This window comes from Danio aesculapii, chromosome 5 (assembly GCF_903798145.1).
Source record: "Danio aesculapii chromosome 5, fDanAes4.1, whole genome shotgun sequence".
NCBI lineage: Eukaryota > Metazoa > Chordata > Actinopteri > Cypriniformes > Danionidae > Danio > Danio aesculapii.
In genome coordinates, this window is record NC_079439.1 from 41596052 (window position 1) to 41610936 (window position 14885).

The 14885-nt window shown below is 39.3% G+C and overlaps 1 non-coding gene across 1 annotated transcript; it reads right to left on the bottom strand.

Annotated features, from left to right (window-relative positions):
- Positions 1–1818: 1818 nt before the first annotated feature.
- Positions 1819–1892, bottom strand: trnai-aau (transfer RNA isoleucine (anticodon AAU)). Its single transcript has one exon. It is a non-coding gene; the product is annotated as a tRNA-Ile (tRNA).
- Positions 1893–14885: the final 12993 nt, after the last annotated feature.

Genomic DNA, 14885 nt, shown 5'->3' on the forward strand with positions numbered 1-14885 from the left:
CTCAACTTGCATGCATGCGAGAGGTAGCTGGATCGATGCCTGCATTCTCCACTTCTGTTTTCATGCCTTTCACACTGGCTTTTATTGCAAAGCTGGTTGCACCTGGAGGGTTTAGAGCGAATTTTCTTACGTCAGCTTTGCCGGTTCTGTGTAGTACTAATCATTGCAATCCTTCAGAAGCCCTATCAAGTCACAGTTTTCTTTTATTCGATGGCGCGTCCGCAGTGGGAAATCAAAGCGCTAAATATATAGCAGAGTGCTGTCGATTAGGCCATAGGAATCATCACCAGAAGCGATGTGACCACCTGGGAGGAAGATAGCATTTTGGTCAAATGGAAGCAGGTGGACTTAAGGGTGAAGCGGCTAGGCTTTTGGGTGACTTTCATTCAACTGTCCCTGTGCCCAAAACAACAACATTGCTTTGCCGGAACCCGGGATCGAACCAGGGACCTTGAGATCTTCAGTCTAACGCTCTCCCAACTGAGCTATTAAGTGCATCTGATGCATAAGAGAGTAAAAATTTGGCCAGTGCAGGGCTCCTGACACATTTACTGGAGCAGGACTAGGTAGGGCCTTCAAAAGAAAAGCACGCTAATCTAGACAATTTGACAACTAAATGGCAGGCAGGGCAAAGAAGCCACCACAGAACAGATGTGATCTTATTTTTTCTTTTTTGACCACGTCTAAAATGTTCAAGTTTGATTGTGAAAAGGGGAATTAGCTCAAATGGAAGAACGCTCGCTTTGCATGCATGCGAGAGGTAGCTGGATCGATGACTGCATTCTCCACTTCTGTTTTCATGCCTTTCACACTGGCTTTTATTGCAAAGTTGGTTGCACCTTGAGGGTTTAGAGCGAAACTCCTTACGTCAACTTTGCCAGTTCTGTGTAGTACTAATCATTGCAATCCATCAGAAGCCCTATCAAGTCACAGTTTTCTTTTATTCGATGGCGCATCCGCAGTGAGAAATCAAAGCACTAAATATATAGCAGAGTGCTGTTGATTAGGCCATAGGAATCATCACCAGAAGCGATGTGACCACCTGGGAGGAAGATAGCGTTTTGGTCAAATGGAAGCAGGTGGACTTAAGGCGTGAAGCGGCTAGGCTTTTTGGGTGACTTTCATTCAACTGACCCTGTGCCCAAAACAGAATAACAACATTGCTTTGCCGAAACCCGGGATCGAACCAGGGCCCTTTAGATCTTCAGTCTAACGCTCTCCCAACTGAGAAAAAAAAACAGGTCCCACCTAGTTTTGAACTTATATCGCTGGATGCAGAGTGCTATCCATTACACGATGGAACCTCAAGATGGTGTAGAGCTGCTGCCCGAGATGAAGAGGATGAATTAAAAAACTGGTCTTGCAGGAAAGTAGCAGAAGGTCCATCCAAGGCGGAGCCAATGTGCATTGATTGACGCTATTTTAGGCAATTTGACGACTAAATGGCAGGCAGGGCAAAGAAGCCACCACAGAACAGATGTGATCTTATTTTTTCTTTTTTGACCTCGTCTAAAATGTTCAATTTTGATTGTGAAAAGGGGAATTAGCTTAAATGGTAGAACGCTCACTTAGCATGCATGCGAGATGTAGCTGCTAGGCTTTTTGGGTGACTTTCATTCAACTGACCCTGTGCCCAAAACGGAACAACAACATTGTTTTGCCGTAACCCGGGATCAAACAAGTGACGTTTAGATCTTCAGTCTAACGTTCTCCCAACTGAACTATTTCGGCTGCCATGACACAGCTTTCCTGCAGCAGGGATGTCTGTGAGACCAAGCTGAGCCCTAAAGTGCATCTGAGGCATAAGAGATTAAAAATTGGCCGGTACGGGGATCGAACCCACAACCTTGGCGTTATTAGCACCACGCTCTAACCAACTGAGCTAACCGGCCATTTTCTTACCAGTGTGCTTGAAAACCCAGAGTTAGTGTCATTCTATGGCCTTCAAGGGAACAGGATTCTATTTTAGCTTTTTTTGTGCGGTGCTGGCAAAATAAAAACAGGTCCCACTGAAATTTGAACTCGGATCACTGGATCCAGAGTGCTAACCATTGCACTATGGAACCTCAAGACGGTGTAGAGCTGCTGCCCGACATGAAGATGATGAATTAAAAAACTGGCCTAGCAGGTAAGTAGTAGAAGGTCCATCCAAGGCGGAGCCAATGTGCATTGATTTCTGAGTAACTCGTCATTCGGCATGCAGGGCTCCTCACACATTTACTGGAGCAAGACTAGGTAGGGCCTTCAAAAGAAAAGCACGCTATTCTAGGCAATTTGACGACTAAATGGCAGGCAGGGCAAAGAAGCCACCACAGAACAGATGTGAACTTATTTTTTCTCTTTTGACCACGTCTAAAATGTTCAATTTGGATTGTGCAAAGGGGAATTAGTTCAAAAGGTAGAGCGCTCGCTATGCATACACTCCAAACTCTATACATATGCACACATGATACACTCTTTACATTTACACACATGATACACTCCATATATATACAGACACAATACACTCCAAACATATTTATATATGATAAACTCTATACATGATACACTATACATATACACACGTCAGGGTCTGGGATAGAATCCAGGTTTTGGGTGTGAGAGGTGAGTTACGTTAGCACTGAATGAAAACATCGAAAGGCAATTTGCCTGTACACGATACACTCCACACATAATACAGTCTTTTCATTTACACACATGCACACATTATACACTCTATACATATGCACACACTATACAAATACACACGTGTAGAACATGTAGAGAGAACTCGGGTCTCTGGCGTGAGAGGTTAGTTACATTACCACTGAGCTACTGGGAGTTAATGAACACATCTAAAGGCAACTTGCTTGCACACAATACACTCCACACACGAGAAACTCTATACATATACACACATGTCAGGGTCTGGAATAGAACGTGGGTCTCTGGCGTGAGAGGTGCTTTACGTTACCACTGAGCTACTGGGATTTAATGAACACATCGAAAGGCAACTTGCTTCCACACGATACACTCCACACATATGCACACACTCTATACATTTGCACACATGATTCACTCTTTACATTTACACACATGATACACTCCATAAATATACATACATACATCAGAAGACAGCTTGCTTACACCAAACACACTCTATAGATATGCACACATAATACACTCCATACATATTTGCACACATGACATACTACATACATGATACACTCCATACATATGCACACATGATACAAACTATAAATATGCACACATGAAACACTCTTTACATATACAGTTCATACATTTGCAGACATGTTACACTCCATACATATACCCACGTCAGGGTCTGGGAAAGAACCTGGGTCTCTGGTGTGAGAGGTCAGACACATTACCACTGAGCTACTGGGAGATGATGAACACAACGAGAGGCAACCTGGTTGCACACATTATACACTCCACACATATGCACACATGAGGCAATCTAAACATATGCACACATGATATACCATACATATACACACATGTCAGGGTCTGGGATAGAACCCAGGTCTCTGGCGTGAGAGGCGTGAACACATCGAAAGGCAACTTGCTTCCACACGATACACTCCACACCCATGCTACACTCTATACATTTGCAGACATTATACACTCTATATATATGCACACATGATACATTCTATATATAATTGCACACATGATACACTCCATACATAAGCACACACGATACACTCCATACATGATATAGTTCATATATATGCACACATGAAACACTCTTTACATATACAGACGTGATACTCTCCATACATATGCACACATGATACACTCTATACATATAAAGTTCATACATTTGCTGACATGATACACTCCATACATATGCACAAATGATACAGTCCATACATTTGCACTCATGATATACTCCATACATGATACAATCTATACATATGCATACATGATACACTCCAAACACATGATACAATCTATACATATGCATTCATGATATACTCCATACATGATACACTCCAAACACATGAGGCAATCTATACATATGAACACATGATACATTCCATACATATACAGATATGATACAATATATACATATTTGCACACATGATATAGCTCATACATATGCACGCTTGAAACACTCTTTACATATACAGACATGATACACTTCATACATAGGCACACATGATACACTCCATACATATACACACATGTCAGGGTCTGGGATAGAACCCGGGTCTCTGGTGTGAGAGGTCAGACACATTACCACTGAGCTACTAGTAAATGATGGACACACCGGGAGGCAACCTGCTTGCACACATTATACACTCCACACATATGCACACATGATACACTCCATATATATGCACAAATGATACACTCCATACATTTGCACTCATGATATACTCCATACATATACAGACATGATACACTCTAAACACATGATACACTCTATACATTCGGATGTTTGATACATTCCATACAGTTAATGAACACATCGAAAGGCAACTTGCTTGCACACGATACACTCCACACATATGCACACATAATACACTCTTTACATTTACACACATGATACTCTCCATACATACAAATACAGACATGATACACTATACAATTGCACAATACAAAAATACACACATGTCAGGGATAGAACCCGGGTCTCTGGCTTGAGAAGTGAGTTACATTACCACTGAGTTACTGGGGGTTAATGAACACATCGAAAGGCAACCTGCTTCCACACGATACACTCCACACATATGCACACACTCTATACATATGCACACATGATATACTATACATATACACACATGTCTGGGTCTGGGATAGAACCCGGGTCTCTGGCGTGAGAGGCGTGAACACATCGAAAGGCAACTTGCTTCCACACGATACACTCCACACCCATGCTACACTCTATACATAAGCACACATGATTCACTCTTTACATTTACACACATGATACACTCCATATATATACAGACATGATACACTCCATACATATACAGACATGTCAGGGTCTGGGATAAAACCCGGGTCTCTGGCAACCTGCTTGCACACATAATACACTCCACACATGAGGCAAACTATACATATGCACACATGATACACTCCGTACATATACATGATAAACTCCACACACATGATGCTGTCTATACATAGGCACACATAATACACTCCATACATATACAGACATGATACACTCCATACATATACAGACATGTCAGGGTCTGGGATAGAACCCGGTCTCTGGCTTGAGAGGTCAGTCACATTCTATACATATTTGCACACATAATACACTCCATACATATGCACACATGATACACTCTATACATTTGCAGACATGATACATTCTATGCAAAAACACACATATCAGGGTCTGGGATAGAACCCGGGTCTCTGGCGTGAGAGGTCAGTCACATTCTATACATATTTGCACACATAATACACTCTATACATAGGTACACATGATACACTCCATACGTTTGCACACATGAGTCAATCTATGCACCCTATACATAGGCACTTATGATATACTCTGTACATTTGCACTCATGAAACATTCTTTACATATTTGCACATGACACATTCTATACATAATAAACTCCACACACATTATACATATGCACACATGATGCTATCTATACATAGGCACACATGAAACACTCTTTACATATACACACATGTCTGGGTCTGGGATAGAACCCGGGTCTCTGGCGTGAGAGGCGTGAACACATCGAAAGGCAACTTGCTTCCACACGATACACTCCACACCCATGCTACACTCTATACATATGCACACATGATTCACTCTTTACATTTACACACTCCATAAATATACATACATAATACATTCACACATCGTAAGTCAACTTGCTTGCACACGACACACTCCACACCCATGCTACACTCTATTCATATACAGACATGATACACTCCATACATATGCACACATGATAAATCTATACACCCTATACATAGGCACTCATGATACACTCTATACATATACAGTTCATACATTTGCACACAAGATACACTCCATATATATACAGACATGATGCACTCCATAGATATGCACACATGAGACACAATACAAATATACACACATGTCAGGGTCTGGAATAGAACCCAGGTCTCTGGCAACCTGCTTGCACACATAATACACTCCACACACTCTATACATATGCACACATGAGGCAATTTATACATATTTGCACACATGATACACTCCATACATATACAGACATGATACACTCCATACATATGCACACATGATACAATCCATACATATACAGACATGATACACTCCATACATATGCACACATGATACACTCTATACATTTGCAGACATTATACACTCTATACATATGCACACATGATACATTCTATACATAATTGCACACATGATACACTCCATACATAAGCACACATGATACACTCCATACATGATATAGTTCATATATATGCACACATGAAACACTCTTTACATATACAGTTCATACATATACAGACATGATACACTTCATACATAGGCACACATGATACACTCCATACATTTGCACTCATGATACACTCCAAACACATGATACAATCTATACATTTGCACTCATGATATACTCCATACATGATACACTCCAAACACATGATACACTCCATAGATATGCACACATGATACACTATACAAATATACACACATGTCAGGGTCTGGAATAGAACCCATGTCTCTGGCAACCTGCTTGCACACATAATACACTCCACACATATGCACACATGAGGCTATCTATACATATGAACACATGATACATTCTATACATATTTGCACACATGATACACTCCATACATATACAGACATGATACACTCCATACATATACAGACATGATACACTCTACACATGATACAATCTATACATATTTGCACACATGATACACATACAGACATGATATAGCTCATACATATGCACACTTGAAACACTCTTTACATATACAGACATGATACACTTCATACGTAGGCACACATGATACACTCTATACATTTGCAGACATGATACACTCCATACATATACACACATGTCAGGGTCTGGGATAGAACCCGGGTTTCTGGTGTGAGAGGTCAGACACGTTACCACTGAGCTACTGGTAAATGATGTACACACCGGGAGGCAACCTGCTTGCCCACATTATACACTCCACACATATGCACACATGAGGCAGTCTATACATATGCACACGTGATACACTCCATATATATGCACAAATGATACACTCCATACATTTGCACTCATGATATACTCCATAAATATACAGACATGATACACTCCAAACACATGATACACTCTATACATATGCACACATGATCCACTCTGATCCACATTCGGATGTTTGATACATTCCATACAGTTACTGAACACATCGAAAGGCAACTTGCTTGCACACGATACACTCCACACATATGCACACATAATACACTCTTTTCATTCACACACTTTATACATATGCACATTTACACACATGATACACTCCATACATACAAATACAGACATGATACACTATACATATGCACACTACAAAAATACACACATGTCAGGGATAGAACCCTGGTCTCTGGCGTGAGAAGTGAGTTACATTACCACTGAGTTACTGGGGGTTAATGAACACATCGAAAGGCAACCTGCTTCCATACGATACACTCCACACATATGCACACACTCTATACATATACACACATGTCTGGGTCTGGGATAGAACCCGGGTCTCTGGCGTGAGAGGCGTGAACACATCGAAAGGCAACTTGCTTCCACACGATACACTCCACACCCATGCTACACTCTATACATATGCACACATGATTCACTCTTTACATTTACACACATGATACACTCCATAAATATACATACATGATACATCGTAAGGCAACTTGCTTACACACGACACACTCAATACATTTACACACATGATACACTCCATATATACAGACATGATACACTCCATACATATACAGACATGTCAGGGTCTGGGATAGAACCCAGTCTCTGGCTTGAGAGGTCAGTCACATTCTATACATATTTGCACACATAATACACTCCATACATGATACACTCCATACATATGCACACATGATACACTCTATACATTTGCAGACATGATACACTCTATGCAAAAACACACATATCAGGGTCTGGGATAGAACCCAGGTCTCTGGCGTGAGTGGTCAGTCACATTGATACACTCTATACATAGGCACACATGATACACTCCATACGTTTGCACACATGATACAATCTATACACCCTATACATAGGCACACATGATAAACTCTATACATATACAGACATGATATAGTTCATACATATTCACACATGAAACATTCTTTTCAAATTCAGTTCATACATATACAGACATGATGCTATCTATACATAGGCACACATGATACACTCTTTACATATACACACATAACGAGAGGCTTGCACACATAATAAAATCCACACATATACAGACATGTTACACTCTACACATATGCACACATGGTACAATCTATACACCCTATACATAGGCACACATGATATACCCTATACATTTGCACTCATGATACATTCTATACATATTTGAACACATGATACACTCCATTCATATACAGACATGATACACTCTATACATATGCACACATGATACAATCTATACACCCTATACATAGGCTCACATGATATACTCAAAACATTTGCACTCATGATACATTCTATACATATTTGCACACGATATACTCTGTACATAAGCACACATGACACACTCTATACATATACATGAAAAACTCCGCACACATTATACATAGGCACACATGATACACTCTTTACATATACAGACATGATATAGTTAATACATATGCACACATGATACAATTTATTCACACTCTACATAGGCACACATGATACACTCTATACATTTGCAGACATGATACACTCTATATATATACACAGACATGATATAGTTCATACATGATTCACTCCATACATATAGAGACATGTCGGGCTCTGGGATAGAACCCGGGTCTTTGGCTTGAGAGGTCAGTCACATTGATACATATTTGCACACGAGATACACTCCATACATATACAGACATGATACACTCTATACATATGCACACATGACACAATCTATACATATTTGCACACATGATACACTCCATACATATACAGACATGAGGCAATCTATACATATGCACACATGATACACTCTTTACATATACAGACATGATATCGTTCATACATATGCACACATGAAACACTTTTTACATATACAGTTTATACATATACAGACACGATATACTCTATACATTTGCACTCATGATACATTCTATACATATTTGTATAGAGCACACATGAGGCAATCTATACATTTGCACACATTACACATTTTATACATAGGCACACATGATACACTCTATACATATACAGACATGATATCGTTCATACATATGCACACATGAAACACTCTTTACATATACAGACATGATATCGTTCATACATATGCACACATGAAACACTCTTTACATATACAGACATAATACATTCTATACATATGCACACATAATACACTCCACACATATACAGACATGATACACCCTATACATAGGCACACATGATACACTTTATACATATACACACATGTCAGGCTCTGGGATAGAACTCAGGTCTCTGGCTTGAGAGGTCAGTGACATTGATACATATTTGCACACATGATACACTCCATACATATACAGACATGATACACTCTATACATATGCACACATGACACAATCTATACATATTTGCACACATGATACACTCCATACATATACAGACATGATACACTCTATACATATGCACACATGACACATATTTGCACACATGATACACTCCATACATAAGCACACATGATACACTCTATACATATACAGACATGATACACTCTATACATATGCACACATGACACATATTTGCACACATGATACACTCCATACATAAGCACACATGATACACTCTATACATATACAGACATGATATCGTCATACAAATGCACACATGAAACACTCCATTCATATACAAGGCAATCTATACATATGCACACATGATACATTCTATACATATTTGCACACATGATACACTCCATACATATACAGACATGATACACTCTATACATAGGCACACATGAAACACTCTTTACATATACAGACATCATACACTCCATGCGTATGCACACATTATACAATCTATACACAGGCACACATGATACACATGCACACATGTCAGGGTCTGGGATAGAACCCGGGTTTCTGGCATAAGAGGTCAGACACGTTACCACTGAGCCACTGGGAGATGATGAACACACCGAGAGGCAACCTGCTTGCACACATAATACACTCCACACATATATATATATACAGACATGATACACTTTATACATATGCACACATGATATAATCTATACACAGGCACACATGATACAATCTAAACACCTTATACATTATACATATTTGTACACATGATACACTCCATACATATGCAGACATGATACTCTCTGTACACATGCACACATGATACAATCTATACATATACAGACATGATATCGTTCATACATGTCAGGGTCTGGAATAGAACCCGGGTCTCTGGCATGAGAGGTCAGACACGTTACCACTGAGCCACTGGAAGATGATAAACACACTGAGAGGCAACCTGCTTGCACACATAATACACTCCACACACTCTATACATATGCACACATGATTCACTCCATACATATACACTCTCCATACAACTACACTGTTCCTATTGAACTACACTGTTCCTATTTACTGTGACCTTTTATGTGAAGCTGCTTTGACACAATCTACATTGTATAAGCGCTATACAAATAAAGGTGAATTGAATTGAATTGAATATACAGACATAATACACTCCAAACACATGATACATTCTAAACATATTTGCCAATCATTTGGAAGTATGATACATTCCATACATAGGCACACGATACACTCCATACATTTGCACTCATGATACATTCAATACATAGGCACACATGATACACTCCATGCATAAGCACACATGATACACTCCATACATGATATAGTTCATATATATGCACACATGAAACACTCTTTACATATACAGTTCATACATATACAGACATGATACACTTCATACATAGGCACACATGATACACTCCAAACACATGATACAATCTATACATTTGCACTCATGGTATACTCCATACATGATACACTCCAAACACATGATACACTCCATAGATATGCACACATGATACACTATACAAATATGTCAGGGTCTGGAATAGAACCCATGTCTCTGGCAACCTGCTTGCACACATAATACACTCCACACATAAGGCTATCTATACATATGAACACATGATACATTCTATACATATACAGACATGATACACTCTACACATGATTCAATCTATACATATTTGCACACATGATACAGCTCATACATATGCACACTTGAAACACTCTTTACATATACAGACATGATACACTTCATACGTAGGCACACATGATACACTCTATACATTTGCAGACATGATACACTTCATACATATACACACATATACACACATGTCAGGGTCTGGGATAGAACCCAGGTCTCTGGTGTGAGAGGTCAGACACGTTACCACTGAGCCACTGGGAGATGATGAACACACCGAGAGGCAACCTGCTTGCACACATAATACACTCCACACATGATACACTTTATACATATGCACACATGATATAATCTATACACAGGCACACATGATATCGTTCATACATATGCACACATGATACACTCTTTACAAATACAGTCATGAGACTCTCCACACATATACACACATGTCAGGCTCTGGGATAGAACTCAGGTCTCTGGCTTGAGAGGTCAGTGACATTGATACATATTTGCACACATGATACACTCCATACATATACAGACATGATACACTCTATACATATGCACACATGACACAATCTATACATATTTGCACACATGATACACTCCATACATATACAGACATGATACACTCTATACATATGCACACATGACACATATTTGCACACATGATACACTCCATACATAAGCACACATGATACACTCTATACATATACAGACATGATATCGTCATACAAATGCACACATGAAACACTCCATTCATATACAAGGCAATCTATACATAAGCACACATGATACACTCTATACATATACAGACATGATATCGTCATACAAATGCACACATGATACACTCCATACATATACAGACATGATACACTCTATACATATGCACACATGACACATATTTGCACACATGATACACTCCATACATAAGCACACATGATACACTCTATACATATACAGACATGATATCGTCATACAAATGCACACATGATACACTCCATACATATACAGACATGATACACTCTATACATAGGCACACATGAAACACTCTTTACATATACAGACATCATACACTCCATGCGTATGCACACATTATACAATCTATACACCCTATACATAGGCACACATGATACACATGTCAGGGTCTGGGATAGAACCCGGGTTTCTGGCATGAGAGGTCAGACACGTTACCACTGAGCCACTGGGAGATGATGAACACACCGAGAGGCAACCTGCTTGCACACATAATACACTCCACACATATATATATATATATACAGACATGATACACTTTATACATATGCACACATGATATAATCTATACACAGGCACACATGATACAATCTAAACACCTTATACATATTTGTACACATGATACACTCCATACATATGCAGACATGATACTCTCTGTACACACGCACACATGATACAATCTATACATATACAGACATGATATCGTTCATACATGTCAGGGTCTGGAATAGAACCCGGGTCTCTGGCATGAGAGGTCAGACACGTTACCACTGAGCCACTGGAAGATGATAAACACACTGAGAGGCAACCTGCTTGCACACATAATACACTCCACACACTCTATACATATGCACACATGATTCACTCCATACATATACACTCTCCATACAACTACACTGTTCCTATTGAACTACACTGTTCCTATTTACTGTGACCTTTTATGTGAAGCTGCTTTGACACAATCTACATTGTATAAGCGCTATACAAATAAAGGTGAATTGAATTGAATTGAATATACAGACATAATACACTCCAAACACATGATACATTCTAAACATATTTGCCAATCATTTGGAAGTATGATACATTCCATACATAGGCACACGATACACTCCATACATTTGCACTCATGATACATTCAATACATAGGCACACATGATACACTCCATGCATAAGCACACATGATACACTCCATACATGATATAGTTCATATATATGCACACATGAAACACTCTTTACATATACAGTTCATACATATACAGACATGATACACTTCATACATAGGCACACATGATACACTCCAAACACATGATACAATCTATACATTTGCACTCATGATATACTCCATACATGATACACTCCAAACACATGATACACTCCATAGATATGCACACATGATACACTATACAAATATGTCAGGGTCTGGAATAGAACCCATGTCTCTGGCAACCTGCTTGCACACATAATACACTCCACACATAAGGCTATCTATACATATGAACAAATGATACACTCTACACATGATTCAATCTATACATATTTGCACACATGATACAGCTCATACATATGCACACTTGAAACACTCTTTACATATACAGACATGATACACTTCATACGTAGGCACACATGATACACTCTATACATTTGCAGACATGATACACTTCATACATATACACACATGTCAGGGTCTGGGATAGAACCCAGGTCTCTGGTGTGAGAGGTCAGACACGTTACCACTGAGCCACTGGGAGATGATGAACATCACCGAGAGGCAACCTGCTTGCACACATAATACACTCCACACATGATACACTTTATACATATGCACACATGATATAATCTATACACAGGCACACATGATATCGTTCATACATATGCACACATGATACACTCTTTACAAATACAGTCATGAGACTCTCCACACATATGCACACATGTCAGGGTCTGGAATAGAACCCGGGTCTCTGGCATGAGAGGTCAGACACGTTACCACTGAGCCACTGGAAGATGATGAACACACTGAGAGGCAACCTGCTTGCACACATAATACACTCTATACATATGCACACATGATTCACTCCATACATATACACTCTCCATACAACTACACTGTTCCTATTGAACTACACTGTTCCTATTTACTGTGACCTTTTATGTGAAGCTGCTTTGACACAATCTACATTGTATAAGCGCTATACAAATAAAGGTGAATTGAATTGAATTGAATTGAATATACAGACATAATACACTCCAAACACATGATACATTCTAAACATATTTGCCAATCATTTGGAAGTATGATACATTACATACATAGGCACACGATACACTCCATACATTTGCACTCATGATACATTCAATACATAGGCACACATGATACACTCCATACATATAGACACATGTCAGGGTCTGGGATAGAACCCGGGTCTCTGGCGTGAGAGGTCAGACACGTTACCACTGAGATACTAGGAAATGATGAACACACAGAGAGGCAATACATATGAACACATGATACATTCTATACATATTTGCACACATGATACACTCCATACATATACAGACATGATACACTCTATACATAAGTACACATGATACACTCTATACATATACAGACATGATATAGTTCATACATATGCACACATGAAACACTCTTTACATATACAGACATGATACACTCCATACATATACAGACATGATACACTCTATACATATACACACATGTCAGGCTCTGGG